Genomic DNA, 18,608 nt, shown 5'->3' with positions numbered 1-18,608 from the left:
GACTGAGGTATTGATGTCTTGCAGCCTTGCTGGAACTTCAGGTTGTCAGTATAAGACTTTCTTTAATAAATCCAACCAGAACTGGAGACCAAGCATTGGGAAAATAAAAAACTTTAGAAATACGTATTGTAGTTTCACATGCATGTCACATTCTGCGATGACCATTGCATAGAACAATGGTAATACCTCTCTCTCGCTTTCTCATGCACACACAAAACACACATTCACCAAACACACAATGATAGAAGCTCTACCCAAGCCAGCCATGCCGTCTGGGTGGTAGACAGGCGACAACGGTGAAAATTAAATTCTATTTAAGGCTAATTCCATTTCCAACCTCGACTGAGTCTCTGTGCTATTGTGACAGTCAAGGAAATCTGTCTCATCTGCTCTATTGCGGGAATTGATGGTGAAATACGATACAGCATAAATAATGGAGCTTGATCACCAAGAGACAGGCCCTGAAGGAGACTACAACAGGGTCAAACATGAACGCTGCAGTCTAGGATGGTAAGGAGGCCAAGAGACAAAGCGACAGCAAGGTGAGAGAGACAAGTGAGCAGCAAAAAGTGAAAGGCCCTTAGAAAAGGGATGACACTAAACTGTGTTTGTGCATTTATGGCATGCAAATTCTTCTGACATATCATGGGAGGTATTGTTTTGCCACTAATGCTACATAGGGGGTTGAGTCAGGGTTAGCCAAAGAACAAACTGCACCAGACAAACCAACCTCATTCCTCAGGTTCTGACATATTCACACTGCCAGTTGCACAGATACAGAAAAATAATTTCTATAAACACTTATTGGTGTTTAAAGTGAACTCGCCACTAAGCTAAAATGATGTGAAAATATACAGTTCGTTACTTATTACCATCGGAATAATAGATATCTTCAATCTAGGTTCTTGGTTATATACAGATAGCAAGCATAGAAAATGTTTCATCTCAAGACAAAATTCTTTGGGTATAATTGCACAGATGATGAAAGGAGGTGTTTAAATGTAGAAGCACTTACATGCCAAAGAAGCTAGAAAAAAAACATCTCCAAGACTCATTTAAAATGATGCACAGAAGACAACAAAATGACACATAGAGATAAATATGCAAAACACCATCCACCTACTTTTCTTATTTACATTCATTTCACATTCAACACGATATTCAATCCAATTTTAGTGTCAGTTCACGTCCAAGTAAGCACTCAGTTTTAACCACTTGTGCATGCAGCCTGTATTCACAGGTCAGCATGGTTAAAGCTGACACTTTCTGTCAACACACCCATCACTGACCCCTATGACTCACTCACTTAGTTTCTTCCATCATGCCTCACTCATTCATTTACCGTGACACTCGTAAGTATACAATCCCTGCACAATCTGCATTAGCAGACACAACTACATAGAAATCAACTCCCGGTTTGCTTAGCAATTTGTTCATTTACTCCGGCTTCACAAAATACATTAATCTAACACCTTTTCTGTGACCCATCTACTCACACTCGTATCCTACTATCTGATCAATGCCATCCCTCCTCAGTAACATCCTCTAGTTTCTTTTGCTTCTTGCCCTCTGGTCTCTGTTACATACTATCTTTCACTGTCTTTTTCTCTTTTGCCTGTCTCTGTCAAACACTTTTCATCCAGTTTGTACCACCCACTAATTAACCCTCTGTTGACACGGTACCTCACCTCTCTGTTCACCCTCCACAATTTTCTCCGGCCAAGATTGCTGCCTCCCCTTCTGTATAGATTGCTTCCAATCCAACGTAAGATTTAAGAGCTCCTTTAAGTGCTAATCAGGGTGTCATCCATGCAGCCAAAATCAGAGGCTTGATAAATAAAAGCTCATTTCTGTTGGCTACCCGCTCTCAGTGTTTAAATAGGTGACACTGGAGTGCATTCTAAGCACAGCGGATCGATGCCAGAACCCCTGGGGTCCTCTGAAACGGCGAACAGAGACAAAGCTTAGCGCTCAATAATAACGCAAGGAAGGGCTGCTTGCTCCCCATTTCGAGAGGATCTCCCACTTGGCCAATACTTCATTCCATTACGTTTTGTGTGTGTGTGTTTGTTGTTGTCCCCTCATCACAACAGGTAATTTTATCCGACAATTTAGCTGAACTGTTAAAATGGAAAGGCCTGAACCTGTTATTTTGGCACGTTACAGAGAAGGTTAAGCTGTTGTGCTGATGGAATCAGCAGCCATTCTTATCAACTTTTTCCAACCAGCCCACTCTCCACTTTCCCTTTATCCTATCACATCCTACCATGGCCAATTTGCTGCTATGCCTAATCTCTCTTTTCCAGTTAAACCGTTCAGCATCATTTGAAAAAAGCTCATCGCCATCCTAAACTGTCACCCTCCAGGCACGCCACATCCACCAGAACCTGGTCTACCAATAAGTGCAGACACAGACAGCACAAAAATGGTCTGAGCAGACCCACACTATCATTGACCCATGCCTAAAATCACAGCACCACTCCAGTTTTCCTGAGTACTCTTCCTCATCCCACCTTCCATCCACTTACATTCTTCATGAAAGATCTACACCCAGCAATGACAATAAAAACGTTCGTCTCTCCCTCTGTGACTCTTTTCCCCCACTTTGATTTTCTGTCCATCAAGAGGGCGTGGATTAGTGCTCTGTTGTTTATCTGCTCGTCAGTTTTATCTATCTATCGCTAAGCCATCCTCTGTACAGTGGCAGCCTCAGCACTGCATTAATCCCCTATCAGCCAGCCGGCCATCCATCACCCTGCTGTCTATCACGTCAGATCCATCATCTGGCCATCTGTCTCACACTGCCCATCCTTTGAGCTGATCTCCTCAGAGAGACTCATGGACTATTCACACAGGGTGGACGGGACAGCGGGACAGAAGAGAAATTAGAGGTAAATGAAAACGTAGAGGGAGAGTAAGTGTTAGGATTACACAGTGCTCTTCCTCCTTACTTCCTCACACAGGCTATATCCTGCTGAAAGCCCTTTCTCCATATCAATATATGCTTATTAGATGTTTCATTTGTTTCCTTGTAATTTGTTTGTTTTCTTCACCAGCTAATTCTACCCTGTGGGAAAACAGCCAGTGGAGGAAAAGATTGCTGCGAGGGACGAGGGTCATAAATCCCATATAAAACCCTGATGTTGTGAGAAACCCTGGCCCATCCTTTTTCAGCTATGTTGGAGCAGTGAAGGGATATTGTTTAAACCCTCTGGCTTTAAAACAGCTCAATATCTGGGTTCATCTGGGGTCATTTGTATTTCCATCCATATCTGATTGCATCAAAAGGTGAGCAAGGGTGGGCACATGAGCGGGGAAAAGGTGAATTAGGCCAAATGTAGGTACACTTGCGAAAGATGGAAAGTCCGCCCAGATGCTTGTAAGTGCAAGATCTAGGGGCAAGGAGTGTAAACAGGCACATATTAGAGGAACCAGTAAGTACATAGACACATCGCTCCATAAACTGCAAAAGGTAGGTTAGCAAACAGGCCTGTATGTGATCTGAGAACCATATAATTTAGACTAGTCAACAAATAGTCTGTGAGACTAGAGCAAGTGGTTTTAAGGACTAAGGAAAAAGAATAAAAAAGAGTGGGATATGAACGAATTCACAATTTTACTGTCAATAATTGGTCTTTTGAGAAATTAAGTTTAAAATATAATCTGCTCTTTGAGGTACATTGGTGAAGCTTATAAATAACAATCCAAAACTGAGGGATCAGAACACAATACAGTTTATGTCATAGATACAACCAACAGCTCCAATAGTCAACAACTAGATCTCCAGGTAATACATGGGGTTGCTTTAGAAAAAACAAAAGTTTACAAGGCAACAACATTATCTTTTAACCAATAGGTGGATGTAGCACCATTGATTGTTTTTCCTCGTGTCTGAGCTAAATGAAGCTCAGAATGTTTAGGTTCTCTCTTCTCACTATTATCATGCAAACATTTCCTTTATGAACTCAAATTCAAGTTAGAGACTTTGCTGCTTTTGTAGCGAAAGTAGTAAAAAGTAACACTTCAAAAGTAAAACTGTTCTACGTGCAAATGCCTGAGTTTGACATTCCTAGAAATGTTGTTGCAGAAGAGCAACGACGTTGCAGAAGAACATGGTCGAAGAATAAAAGTTGGAAAAAATGAAGATATATGCCATTTAAATAGAACCTGATTGAGCTCCTTTTTAGTTGAATACCTTTGTCGGGACTTCCTGGCTTATAAATGCTGGTTAGGGCAAACACCCTAATGAAGTGATAATAGTCTCTGACCAACCCATCCATCCAATGAGTTGCCAAGAGGTAGAGAGATTCCCATAAGAAAAACATCTGAAAAACTGTTTAAATAGTCATAATAACCTACTTTGGGCAAGCTACGACCCAAAGGAATTTGCAAGATTATGGTTTGCAATAGATAAGAAATGCATAGAACTTGCATCAGTTTTGCTGTGATGGTGAAAACAAAGCCATGTAAAAGGCTTTACCATTTCAGGCTGAGACTTGAAAGCCTGTATGCTGTTGCCTAAAGCAAATGTGTTTTTGCATGTCTATCTTAATTCCCACTACTAGTTATGCATACCTTTGAAAAAAAAAATAAAAACACAAACAATTTTAAGAAAATCATTCTGAAACTTCATGCCAGAGTATACAAACAGATTTATTTCTGACAGACTGTGTATTTTTGACTTCTGACAACAAAAATAAAAGAACAATGAAGATATTGACAGAACAGATGCAACAAATTCAGTCTTGCCTCATTACAGTGCTAGTCAGAAAATTACTACTATTAGCAAAGCCTCTGATAGAAATGGATTCAATTGATGCTTTTTTCTGTGTGGTTTGAATGCTGTTATTTAATTTTAGGAGCCAGTTTTTAAAAGACTCTCATAAAATACCCATAAAAGTTGTCAGCAGCATTTTGATCTAACGAGTTATGATATATAGTATGTTCAATCTAATTTACAAATTACATAATAAATTCAGTGTGAAATGGGATTTATTTTCTTTTTTATGATTAAACATTGCAATATTGAGTGTATTCAAGAAACTGTGTACATTTTATTTGACATTTTAAGTATGAACTCCATTAAAGATATTTGTTGAACAAGACTCGTAATTACTGTTCCATTGTAACAAGCATAAAAATGTAACCCTGGTAATCCAGTTGTTTTCAATCTTAATTATTTTACGATTTAAAAAAATATATATATACTTAATTTCTTGCCTCAGGTCTCTGACCAATGTTAAAATATGAGACGACCTGAATTTGATAAACTGTGTAACATGAATAAAGAAAACTAATATAATATAATAATACATTTTGTTACCCAGATGTGATTCTGTGTAACAAGCAATTGGGAAGTCCTTATTTAAAGATGGAGAAAAAGAAATTCATGACATTTTATTCATTCAAACAAAACGGTCCTTCTATTGAAGCAGCCACCTCTGTCCTAATTAGAAAACATATCATTTTATATTGACTTTCACAATATCACCTTGATGGCGCTTTACCCTGACCCAGCAACACACAACAACCCATTACATCCCATGCAACTGCTACAAAAAAAAAAAAAAAACACATGAAAAACGTCCCCATACATTAGGATGATACCCTTGCAGTTCATGTTTGTTGGTAGGTGAGAGCACATTTACAAGTGCATTAATGTTGAACATTTATGTGCTGAGTTTGCATGTTATGTTTCATTTTATAGCATGCAATAGCAGTATGCTTTTGCATGAAAAAGAAGAGGCATAAATTCTAATTACTGCCATTCCAACAACTGGATGACAGCACTGGAAAATAACAGATGCACAACCAGTTATGGCAACACACAGGAAGCATAAGATACACAAAGAAAACACCTGCACAGTCTCATAAACATGAGCAGGGCAATTTTAGCACACACTGAATTAATCAGCTCTAAGACAAATAGCTGAATAAATACTGTAGATAAGCAGATCGATATTTTACACTCAATTCATTTGAGTTCACATAGATGTCAAATTCCACACAGTTCCATAGCACACTGATTAAACTGGCACCACATTAATTCACTAAATCAATAAAACCAATCTGTCAAATAAATCAAGTTGCATGGATGACTGCAGCCAATTGGAGGGCAAGAACACATTAAAATTCCCTTGCTCCGACTGCATATCTATGTCAAGCAGGCAGCCCACTGATTTGCTGTGTGGATTCCACAATTTGCTGAATGAAAATGATTAATCCATGAAACAATAACCAGGGTGCCAAGAAGCCACATGGTAATTCTATAATGATCAAAGACTCAATTAAATCCTCTCCCATTCTGCTCACTAAATGTCTCAGTGGCAGCAAAGAATGTGTGTATGCAATTTGTATTGTTATTTTGTGTCTTTTTGAATTGGTTAGTGCTGTAAGGTGACCAAGGTCACAAGTTACTATAACAAATGTCTTTAGTGACTTGGTTTATGTCTATTTAGTATTAACTAAACAGAAGATTTGCCCAGCAAAATTTTAACTGCCAGTAACATTTGCTGTACAAAGATGCCTACAATCCTGTACAATTGGTTTTTGACGGATTTTTCAATCACAATGTACTTTATCACATCATGAACCAATCTTTGGATTGTACAGAATATTTGTTTCAATATTTCTCCAGCTTCACATACATATCTCACTGGTTATTAATAATTTTCTTATATTTGTAACTCATGTCTTCCCATAAAAATCATTAGAAATCTACTGATTGTAATCTGTTACAAACCACATAAGAATAATGAAAGCAATTCAAAATTCTATGACAAGCTAATGATAAGAGTTGAGAATTTATCAGTTTCCATGCTTCAAGCTCTAAGCAAGAACACTGTACGCAATAATTATTTGTTTTATTTTATCACATTCTGAGCTGTGTAACACCAACATAAATGGCAAATTGAAAAACTGCTTTTTAACACCAGTTTTCATCACCATGCTAAGTTAATTTGATAAAACAATTATTCCCCCTTCTCAAGAAAGAGCTGGTTGTACTGTGTACCATGCAGAACAGAGGTTTATTTTCTGAATTTGCTGCATTAGTACAATAACTAATGCTGATTGAAATAACACCAGCAGAAGGTTAATATGCCTTAACACTCATTTACTTATGTAAATAGTGTCAGAGAGGTGATTTTATGATATAGCACGTGTAAGCAGTATTTTCCTGTGGCCTGTGTCCATATGTGCAGAGGAGCAGAGGGCACCAGGATTGGAGAAGTGCACCGTTGGGTAGTCTCAGGTGAGATGTGCAAAGTCCCAACATAATTATAATCCTTAATTAATCCAACCCGGATGTGCTCCCTCTTTCCCTCCTTCAAAGTTCATTGCTCTCTGTGTTTATAGACTCCTTCCATATAAGTGCAATTCCCACTCTCTGTTTAATCTGGCATTTTCCAGGTCTATGTATAATGCTCTGGGAGTTTTTGCAGCTGCTTATGAATACATATGTCCTATTTCAAATCTCTCTACTCCTTCTCTACCTAAGTTTTTTTTTTCTCAGCCTGCTTCCTTCTAACTCATCTTGGAAAACAAGAAAACAAGCGTCTTCTTTGGGTCCCATACCTCTTCTTGCAGCTCGCAGCATGGAACAAAAGACGCACACACACAAACACACGCACACCAGTCCAACACCAAATACTCTAAGGAGTGAGCTGCTGACACAAATACGAATCCACTGGAGCCATCCTCAGTGGAATGAGTCAGGTGAGTCTCAGGTTAACATTGCTGTTTATAGACATGTATTTGCTAATTCTAATGCCTGACCAGCTGTGTTGATAGACACAAAGTGATTGAGTAATTCAGCAGGCCAAGTTGCAGGCAAAGAGAAAAACATTGCGAATGAAGGTGTAATAAAGGAAAACTGAAGTTCTGCAGAAACTGATGTAGGGCCTGCACATGGCACTAAGCTGAGGATAATGAGGATAAAGGTGTCAGTATTGACACTGGTAGAATGAGAGCACCAGGTGTAAGGAGGAGTGACAACTCTTCGTGCCATTACTGCTCAGACTCCTGCTCTGTCCATTTTGGAGCGAGCCAATTAGAGGAGCTCATGCACCACTCCGCTCTAACTACTCTATCAAGCTATCAGAAAAACATAAGGATTGATTGGACAGGCAATTAGGTCAATTGATCCCTGCTTCCTTTCATCTCTGTGCTCCTCCTTTCTCAGATGGACAGGCTGGATGCGGAAAACAGCTCCAATTAGCTAAGGTTCAGAATTTAGCTTCCTCATGGTTCTCTACATCTTTTCCTTAGTGTGAAACAGCCATTTTCCACCTCCTGACCTTGTCTTCACAAATTCAAACTAGGCAAACGTGAAAAAAAGTATACACTTTTTACACACAAGCATATATTTGATATATATTGGCTCAGATGTTACACAGAGAATAATGGAATTTCAATATACCAGGAAGCCCAATACGAGAGGCTACATGCAAGAGATGTAGAAGCTTCAAAATCCAGCATCCAGATTAACTATGAGATATCTTCCGACCCAGTATTCTATTGTTTGTTATAGGACATTACTATCACTATCACTATCATTGCCTATTAATGAGGCACAATAAAACAGCACCAACAGAGAGATAAGCTTACATTATTAAAAAACTATATAGGCACCCTTGTCAAAATTTAATCGGGAGATGATTGATGAGTGATTAATGACCCTAATTAATTGCTTTTAATTTCCGGTCACATCCTCACCCCAGGATGTCCCATGACCTCAGCATGCTTACATGGATTTAAGAAAACTTACATGATCTTACCACAAAGAAGATTTGAGTAAAGAGCTCATATTCTATTGTTTTTCAAAATCAATGTGCATAATGGTTAAATATACAGCCTCCTGCTATTTTGAAGAGTTGATTTTATTAAGACTTTATATTTCTGTTGGCCAGTGGGGGGATTGAACCCATGACCTTAGCATTATAAGTACCTTACTCTGACCAGTTGTGCTAACCATCCACACATAGTGGTGAGTTTTCATCAGTGTTAGAAAAACTTACATGATCTTGATAAAAGCAGTGAAATTCTAAAGTTTTTCAAAATCAACATGAATTATAGTTTAATTTAAAGCCTCCTGCAATTTCGAAGAGTTGACTTCATGTTTCCACTGGCCAATGTGGGGATTTAACCCATGACCTTGGCTTTATGAGTACCACGCACCAACCAACTGAGCTAACCAGCCACACATAATCTTGGTTCTTCGTCAATATAAGAAAAACGTACATGATCTTTCTACAATGACGATTTGAAGAAATACTGTTATTTTTTTCAAAAACAACATGCTTAAAGGTGTGTTTTCCAGCAATATTTTATTTTGAAGTGTTGATTTTATTTGTTACCCTTTTTTATTTTGAAGTATTGATTTTATTTTCCAACCTTTTTTATTTTGAAGTGTTGATTTTATTTGTTACCCTTTTTTATTTTGAAGTATTGATTATATTTTCCAACCTTTTTTATTTTGAAGTGTTGATTTTATTTTCCAACCTTTTTTATTTTGAAGTGTTGATTTTATTTGTTACCCTTTTTTATTTTGAAGTATTGATTTTATTTTCCAACCTTTTTTATTTTGAAGTGTTGATTTTATTTGTTACCCTTTTTTATTTTGAAGTATTGATTTTATTTTCCAACCTTTTTTATTTTGACGTGTTGATTTTGTTTTCCACCCTTTTTAATTTTGAAGTATTGTTTGTCTGAAAGACTTTAGATTTCCATTGACCAGTATGGGGATTGAACCACCTACCTTAGCGTCATAAGCACCACACCTTGTCCAGCTGAGCTAATCTCAGCTGGACAGAGTTTTCCTAAATACATAGTAATTAGGAAGCTGGTCACAGTAGAGTACTCATAAAGCCTAGGTCATAGGTTCCATCCCCACACTGGCCAATTGAAACATAAAGTCTTTCAGAAAATCATCTCTTCAAAAAAGCAGGAGGCTTTAAATTAAAGCATAATTCATGTTGGTTTTGAAAAACTTTTGAATTTCACTGCTTTTGTCAAGATCATGTAAGTTTTTCTCACATAGACGTACATTTACTCAACATTTTGTGTGGATGGTTAGCTCAGCTGGTCAGAGTATGTTGCTTATAAAGACAAGGTCATGGGTTCAATCCCCCCGCTGGCCAACTAAAATATGAAGTCTTAATAAAATCAACTCTTCAAAATAGCAGGAGGCTGTATATTTAACCATTATGCACACTGATTTTGAAAAACAATATAATATGAGCTCTTTACTCAAATCTTTATTGTGGTAAGATCATGTACGTTTTTCTTATATTGACGAAGACACAAGTTTATGAGTGGCTGGTTAGCTCAGTTGGTTGGTGTGTGGTACTTATAAAGCCAAGGTCATGGGTTCCATCCCCACATTGGCCAGTGGAAACATAAAGTGTTTTAAAAAATCAACTCTTTCAAATAGCAGGAGGCCTTAAATTAAACCATAATTCATGTTGATTTTGAAAAACTTTAGAATTTCACTGCTTTTATCAAGATCATGAAAGTTTTTCTAACACTGATGAAAACTCACCACTATGTGTGACTGGTTAGCTCAGCTGGTTAGAGTAGGGTACTTATAAAGCCAAGGTCATGGGTTCAATCCCCACATTGGCCAACAGAAATGTAAAGTTTCAATAAAATCAACTCCTCAAAATAGCAGGAGGCTGTATATTTAACTATTATGCACACGTATTTTGAAAAACGTTAGAATATGAGCTCTTTATTCAAACTTCTTTGTCGTAAGATCATGTAAGTTTTCTTAAATCCATGTAAGCATGCTGAGGTCATGGGACATCCTGAGGGGAGGGATGGAGAGGGGCATCATGTGACCGGAAATTAAAAGCATCAATCATCTCCCGATTAAATTTTGATAGAAGGTGCCTATATAGTTTTTTTACTATTCTTAATGTCTCATTCACATGGATACATTTTAAAACTGTCAGTTGATTTTCAAAACATGAGACACCCCACGCATGACGATAAAAATTCATAGATGTAACAGTTTAGGTTCTTCGGTGAGTGTCGTGTGTACACTCACATGACAAAGACAACAAGCTGCACAGAAATATTCAGATATTAGACAAGAAATCTCTCAAAGCCTCTCAAGATCTAACATGAGGGGGACAAGAAAGAAGCAATGGCAGGAGAAGACTATTTTTGACAGAGAAAAGACAATACTGGGTTTCCACCAAAAAACTTCCAAAACCCAGTGGTAGAGGTGCTAGGGCAGTCCACCAGCAACCCACTGTGTTTTTGTATTAAAAAATTTGTTATAAAAATTTGATGGTGAATGACCAGGCATCATAATTTAGGAATAATAGCGGCCAATAGGGAGATGAAGGCCTAGCGCAATTGGTAAGCACCCCTTCACGCCCATTTCAATGCGTCAACTATAATCCTAGCTTACACTGTCTTTATTGTCCTTTCTACTGGAGTTTAAAAGAAAACTAATTAAAATAAACAAACGATCCTTAGTCTGGTAAGTGGAACTTTTCTATTGGTTGTATTGGTACAACTTGATGGTACTGCGTTCGAGTACACAACCATGTCACTCAGATGTACTCTGTGGCGAGTGTTCACTGATTAATGGACAGTGAACATTGATCAGTAGCATTTCTAAGCTTTGCACATGTGATTCATTTGCAATGAAAACATGGAGTGGAAAGGGTCTCCTCTGCTCTCTGCTGTGACTTCTGGCAGTTTGAAACAAGACAACTATGTGAGACTGGCCACAGTGCTTAGGAAGCAGGAGGCGGCTCTCGGCAACACTCACTTCTCGCTTCAGTTGCTGCAGAGCGATCGGGGCTTTCACATGTCACCATGAAAGGCTCCAATAACACAAAAAAAAGTTGCTAGAATTGTCTCTAGTTTTTGGGGAAAAAATCGCTAGTGGGGTCTGAAAAGCAAGCTAAATAGAGCAACAAAGTCGTTAAGTTGGCAAGGATGTATTTCCTCGTCCTGACTACAACCCCTTTTAGTCATCCCCACTCTTGGCCTTGCTCCTCTGTGTGACATCGCCCACTTTGGTATAAATTTTTTAAATTTTTCTGGGTTGCAAGGTTATGCTTTCACAAGTACACTTTAAGATTGTCGGTATAAAATGCTTGCCCTGTAAACCAGACATTAGCTGAAAACCTTGAACCAATACCCTTTGCCAAGGCTACATAATGAAGTACAGTGTGAAAGTCGTCTAATGGCTATAAATATAAATGAAGCTATGACTATTAAGGTGGTACACACCACAACAGTAATCAATGAGATGTGAAGTACAGTTTACTGTGGTTTCATAGCATCACAGTTGCAAAAAACAATCATACTAAAATGCACAATATGATCTAATTTCTTTTATTTAAAAAGACATATGCAATAATTATTACAACAGCCATCAAGATAATGTAGCATAATGATCAGAATATTAATGTTATCCATTTATCTTCTAATTTATTGTGCTGAAGTTGATACAGGGATTTAAGCAAAAATATAAAACAAACACCATCTAAATTTAAATTTAGTGATAATTGCAAGTCATAACACATTTTTTGTCAATCTGCTAGTTACAAAGTAACACAACTAAAGCCAGCTGCTGCTAGATGGTTAATTAGTTGTGATATAAGTTTTGTTATCAACCGTGTAGTCTACTCCTGAACAGAGTTGCTGCTCAGAGCTTGCCATTTGTAATTTAAAATATGAAACAATTTACCAAAACGGATGGGTGACACTCTGAGAGTGTCATTTAATTTAGTGACCCAAAAATGTTAATAGAGCTAACTATTTGAGTCGCCCTGATAACTGAACAGTCTGGTGTTTCTTCTCTTAATTTTCTTTACAGTATCTATAAAATAAGAGACTGGAAATTGAGAAAAACAGACTTCTATAAATTGGTTGTTAAAACTGCATCTATACACCTTCTGACTCAGTATGTCCTTCCAATCTAAAAAAAAAAAATGCAAAAGTGAATGAAACAGTGTTGAGGCTGATTGGACACATTGATTGAGCATCAGTACGTCTTTTCTCTGCTGTACACCAAGCTGTCTCTCAGTCAATAGACACAACCAAAATACACCCGGCACTCAATCCAGTGTGTTGCTACATGGGCCAATCCAGCTAATTTAACACCCACTCCATTTATGAAAAAGAGTCCTCATCGATTTCTTCCCGTGCATGTGCTCTGGTTGCCCCTGTTCGTTTTTCGCCATCCTGGCGCCTACACACGCTCAAGGTTGGCAGGACTGAATTGGATTAGTGTGTGGTAGGGTTCCTGTAAGATGGGCTTTTCAAAACCCACACCTTCAGACTTTCTCCAAGAGTAACAGAGACCACAGAGCTGGTAGGGCTGCAGTTACACGTTGCTCCATGAGTGCATGGTCAGACTCATAGAGAAATCCGCAACACAAACGCAGTGGGCTTCAAAATAGACACACTTTGCCTCTTGCTTTCCCACCTCATTGCCACAGAAAAGGGACTCTTAGTCCGTTAACCATAAACCATGCTTCCTCTCTGCCAATGTACTTCCCAGTCTTAATCCTTTTCTGTTTTATTCGTTGCACTCTCTGATTACGACATGTATAGCAACCAACATCTAATCTAGAATTTAGGGTGAAAACAGCCAAAACATGACATGTAGTCCTTACAGACATAATTGAGTGTTTTTGATTACAATAATGAGTCCAGCAGTGACCGTTGCGAACCATTTCCAGTGTGTTTGGTTGGAAAAGAGTGAATCACAATAACTGTCATTAAAATTGTAATGGCTTTTCTGTAAGGACAAGTCTTATCAGGCGAGTGACAACTCCAGAACTGCCACTGCCAGGTATGCAGTGCTTCCTCTGAACAGGGAGAGTAGAGAACAGCGATGAGGAACAAAAAAACGCTGCTGGGTTGGTCAAAGTGAAAAGGTCCGACAGAGACAGAGCATTTCGACATTAGAAAAAAAGAGCACAAAAGACCTCTCTTTGCCCGCGCACAAGAGATACGCAGGAGAACACTACCTCATGGGACACTACAAATATAGCCATGCATCCAACCACCACCACATTTTTCACTGCATAACTCCACCCAAATCAGATAGAATAGGCTGAAGCGAGCTCGGTAATCACAAACTGCAATGATACTATCAAAGACGTTTTGAGGGATTTTGTGTGCTGAAGGGAAATTAGATTTTGAAGAAAGGTCAAAAATCCACATCTATGTACAATTCAATTTGGCAAAGGTTTGTTGTCTATTTATTACAGTTACAAATACGCATTGGTAACAACAAACCTCTGTAGACCATTGGCACGGTACCTTAAACAGATCAGGATTGGCAAATTGGCATGAAGGACTGGTAGTTTTAATCGGATTTTAAATCTGGCTGGAAACCTTTCATCATCAAAAGGCACCTCTGATCTTAAGACTTTTTAAATAAAAAAAATGGAGTTGGCTTTATAAATCCTCTGCTCAGTCCTGGCACACAAATTTTTACATGAAGTCTATAGCGGCAATCGAAAGAGCATTTGGGGTCACTTCAGCATTCAAACTTTAAAGGCTGGGCGTAATTTGAAATACACTGACAATTATGTACAAAATATTTCAATTACTTACATGTTACCACATTTACACTACCGACACTTAAAAATATTTCAAAATATTTCTGTTTAGATTAAGATTATTTGCTTTACATTATTTGTTCATTCTCACCTAAAGCTGCATTTATTATTTGATTTATGTCACCAAACAGCAATTTTTTCAAATTAATATTAAGAGATATTTGGTTTCCATCTTTTTTTCAGATCTTACGCAGAAAGAGTATTAACTATGTTGCAATCGCTTGATTAAAGGAAGAATAAACAAATAGAATTCATATAACTTTGAATTTAAAAATATAATCCGAAGTTAGAAAAGCTTAATTCCGATAACCAGAAAATACAAACTCTGCAGCAAATATGCTGTTACAAAAGCGCATCAGCTATTTTCATATTAAAGATATTTCTTCTACGCAAATCAATACTTTTTATGAAGGCTTGTACTATTCAGTAAAACAAAAGGTTTGCAGAATTAAAATGAATCCAAAAACTGTAGTCTGATTCCATTCATAACAAAAAAGAATCATCATTTTAAATAAATATTGATGCAATTTATGTAGTTTCTGAAAGAGTGTGCAACATCAAGTTATTTTCTGAAACTTGCATCAGTTCTGGGTTTTTCTGCATAAATTCTATTAACATATTAATTTAGTCTGCCTTGAGATAGAGCTGTAGGGGGTACATAAATATTGCATTAAATTGTAAGTAACAAAAATGCAAAGACAAGATATTCATATTTTTATGAATATAAAAAAGCAATATTATTCATATTCATATAAAAATTTATAAATTGATTATTTGTGCGCGGCGTGCACATATACAGTGCATGCATCTACACACACATAGATATCTACAAAGTATATAGTTAACATATACAGTGAGCTAGTGCATTTAGACCTGAATACTATAAAAATCAAAGTAATGGGTTTTTTGTGTGTGTGTGCGTGTGTGTGTGTGTGTGTGACCATTTTCTTTTAATATGGTTATCAAATCCAAGTAGCAAATCAACAGAGGTTATGAAAACAAACACCTAAAGACATAAACTTATTTTTAGTGACCTACAAAGTCTGTGATGACCATTAATGACTTTTAATGTATGAATATTATTCAGCAACAAAAAACCGAGAAAAATTTTTCTGATGGGTATGTGACACACAGACAAGGGGGAAATAAATCCTTCTGTCTTCCTGGGGAGTGTGTTTGGCAGTAAACCAATTCCAAGCCTGCCTTCTTGAATGTCCAGATAACGCAATCAGACAGTTGCAATATTGCTGTTTTACCACCTGAAGAATTTGAATTTCATTCAGCCCCTTCAGAATAGTGGACTTGCCAATTTTTCCCAGAAATTGGCAGGACAAACACAATGCACCCCGGTGAAATGAGGAAAAGGCTTATAGGCTGAAAATAACTGCTTTTGGGGTCTGTCGAGTATGAGTCCTCAAGTTCAATTTTATCATGATGGCACAAAACAAAAAACAAATGTTTAATTTCATCATCACTACAATATATGTTGTCGATGTGTTTTATTACATGCCTTAATATTAAATTGGGAATTAGTTCAGAAAGTAATATTATAATATCGCCTCAGTTTTCATGACATGAATCCAAAACATTATGGGGTCGGATTGGATAAAAATTAGATATTATAATGTGCTCAGGCATGAGCCGTCGTTACACACATTCTTTAATCTGGATTTTAATTTGGAAGACTGTAGTCTTCAAATACTAAAATCTAAAGGGAGTCAGTGGGTAATGATTTGAAGACATTCTGGATTATTGGTGTGGGATTGAACAGAGCAGTTCACACTTAGCTCTGATGCGTTTATTCCCCTAATGCTCAATGAGATGCTTAATTTTGTTCCTCATGAAAATAAACGGAGAAGGTTAAAACACAACTGCATGCGTTTCAAATTGAGCAATATTCAGTGATAACTCATTTTAGGTAGTAGCTTACAGATAACAAATAAGCATTTTATCACTTTTACTGAGCGCTGTTATCCACCCGCCTCTGTGTTTCGGTCACAATGCAGCTTTTACAGGACAAACTGCCCTTTTAAATCGCAAATAAAGTAAACACATCAGAATGTGTTTTAGTGCGGCTCCATGGTGCGTTGAGCCCACAGCAAGATTCCCACTTCAAGACTCAGCTTATTTCCAAAAACCAACACGCATTTTAAACATGGAACGGATACATCAATAAACATAAAGTCGATAACTGTCAAACCGTAAAAAAAATTAATAAATAATTCAGGCTGAAGACCTCACAGACGCTGATCGGGGACCTCCGGTTTGTCCACAGTTCATAAAATTGCCGCGTTGGTATAACATGTACAGGGAATAAAAAAAAAAAAAAAAACTGCCATTCGGTCTTACCTCGATTTCTCCAATCTCCGTCTTCTTGGCTGCTCAGAGTGTCTCATTCATTCTGGTTTGTCTCCACAGCTGCCTCCTTCTCCCTTTCCCCCGCTCGGTTATCGCTCGTTTTCTCCTTTCTGGTGCCGTCTTCATGCGGATGCATAAGAATTAAATATTAATAGGCTGCTATCTTAAAGACAGACCGGGATATATAAGGACAAAGTGAAGGGGAGAAAAAAGATCACCAGACCAAAAATATGAGAGCCGTAAAGGAAAATCCTTAAGGACAGAAACAACTGTCACGAAAATGCGCCCGTCTGGGCATCAAAATAAATAACGACGACACCATCGTCCTGGTAGTAGCAATGACGACCCGCGAGTGACTACGACACTGGCAATGCCCGAAACGTGAAACTACGGAGGAACGTTAACTGAACAGAAGTATCGTGCAGTCCGTCCGCCACTGCTTCAAGGTATGAGCAAATGTGCCACCCTCGCAAAAAACGTCTGCATGCGAGCGGAGATCAGACTTGTGTATGTCTGATGCGCACCTCTTCTTGCTTTTTCCCAAACTGTCCACTCTTCCCCCTTCGAGATCACCCGTTTAAATCAGGGTACACAGGCCATATGCGGCTGCCTTGTGCGTCCTGACGCACAGAGCTCATCACTAGTCTCTTTCCCCTCTTTTGTCAGCAGGCAGCGCACACTCTCATCAGGACCATCCACATGGTATGTTCAACCTCAGCAGGTTTATTAGGCCTATTACACTCTAGTGCTTTCGTCACAGTACTGTTGGTAACCTAAACATTTTTTTCAAATAAGTTTCTACTACCGAGTCTGAGGTGATGCAGCTGAGCCCCATTGCTTGCTCAGGCACAAGCAAGCAACGTGAGCAAGCACGTACAGATAAACCGCTGTCTTGGCACTGCTTGGGATCTTTTTATAGCTGTATAGTTTTTTTCTTCGTTGTTTTTTTTTTTTATTTTAATTTTTTTCCTGGGGGTTTTGTCAGGTTTTTTGTTGTTTGTTTCGATTTTTGAAGATATGGATCAGGAACCTTGAGAGCTAATTAAAATAGCCACTTTTGAGTGCTCTGCTAAATTACTTTAAATTCAGTAATGTAATGATCCAGAATGAGCTGCATGTGGCATAAATCAGGGTATGACTGAGATGACTTGTGCAAGAGCTGAAACTTATTCATTCCAATGTGAAGACAATAGCAACCTCTGTAAATGAATGCATGACAGGCAGCAACATGATTCATTTCTAAAGTCTGAGAATTATTGGTATGCAGGCTTTGTGCATTGATTGCGTAGAAAACCAATAATTTTATAACAGTTTGGGAGTCGGCTAATTGAAGCCATTCAGCAACAGTTCATCTTAACTCCTATGCATGCAGAATTTCAAGACATTTTAACAGCGTTTCCAGCACAACAGCAAAGATAAGCTCACAAGAAAATATTTCAGACTGAAGTAGTGAGCTCTTGGTTGCTGTCACAGGTGGAATATTTTTTTTAAATATAATTTTTCTAGTTCACCTAAGTGTGGAGGCTGAAAACCCAAGATAGATTATTACACTGAGCTAAAGGAGCGTCATCAGTTAGCGCTTCAGGCAGTCGACATGCTGCTCGTGGGACAGAGCAAAAAATATAACAGTTTGGGTAGTCAAAACTCTTCACTGGG

At 38.0% G+C, this 18,608-nt stretch overlaps 1 protein-coding gene across 2 annotated transcripts in view; it reads right to left on the bottom strand.

Annotated features, from left to right (window-relative positions):
- The window catches only part of adgrl1a (adhesion G protein-coupled receptor L1a), a 111,926-nt gene extending 94,339 nt beyond the window's left edge, over nt 1-17,587 (bottom strand). For both annotated transcript variants that reach the window (XM_044099664.1, XM_044099665.1), the window contains exon 1: nt 16,944-17,587. The gene's annotated coding sequence lies outside the window, so the exon portion shown is untranslated. The remainder of the gene's footprint in view (nt 1-16,943) is intronic.
- Nucleotides 17,588-18,608: the final 1,021 nt, after the last annotated feature.

Source organism: Gambusia affinis, linkage group LG19 (genome assembly GCF_019740435.1).
Source record: "Gambusia affinis linkage group LG19, SWU_Gaff_1.0, whole genome shotgun sequence".
In the NCBI taxonomy this organism is placed as follows: Eukaryota; Metazoa; Chordata; class Actinopteri; order Cyprinodontiformes; family Poeciliidae; genus Gambusia; species Gambusia affinis.
The sequence above is the reverse complement of the archived record's forward strand: the minus strand, read 5'-3'. Positions and strand labels throughout refer to the sequence as shown.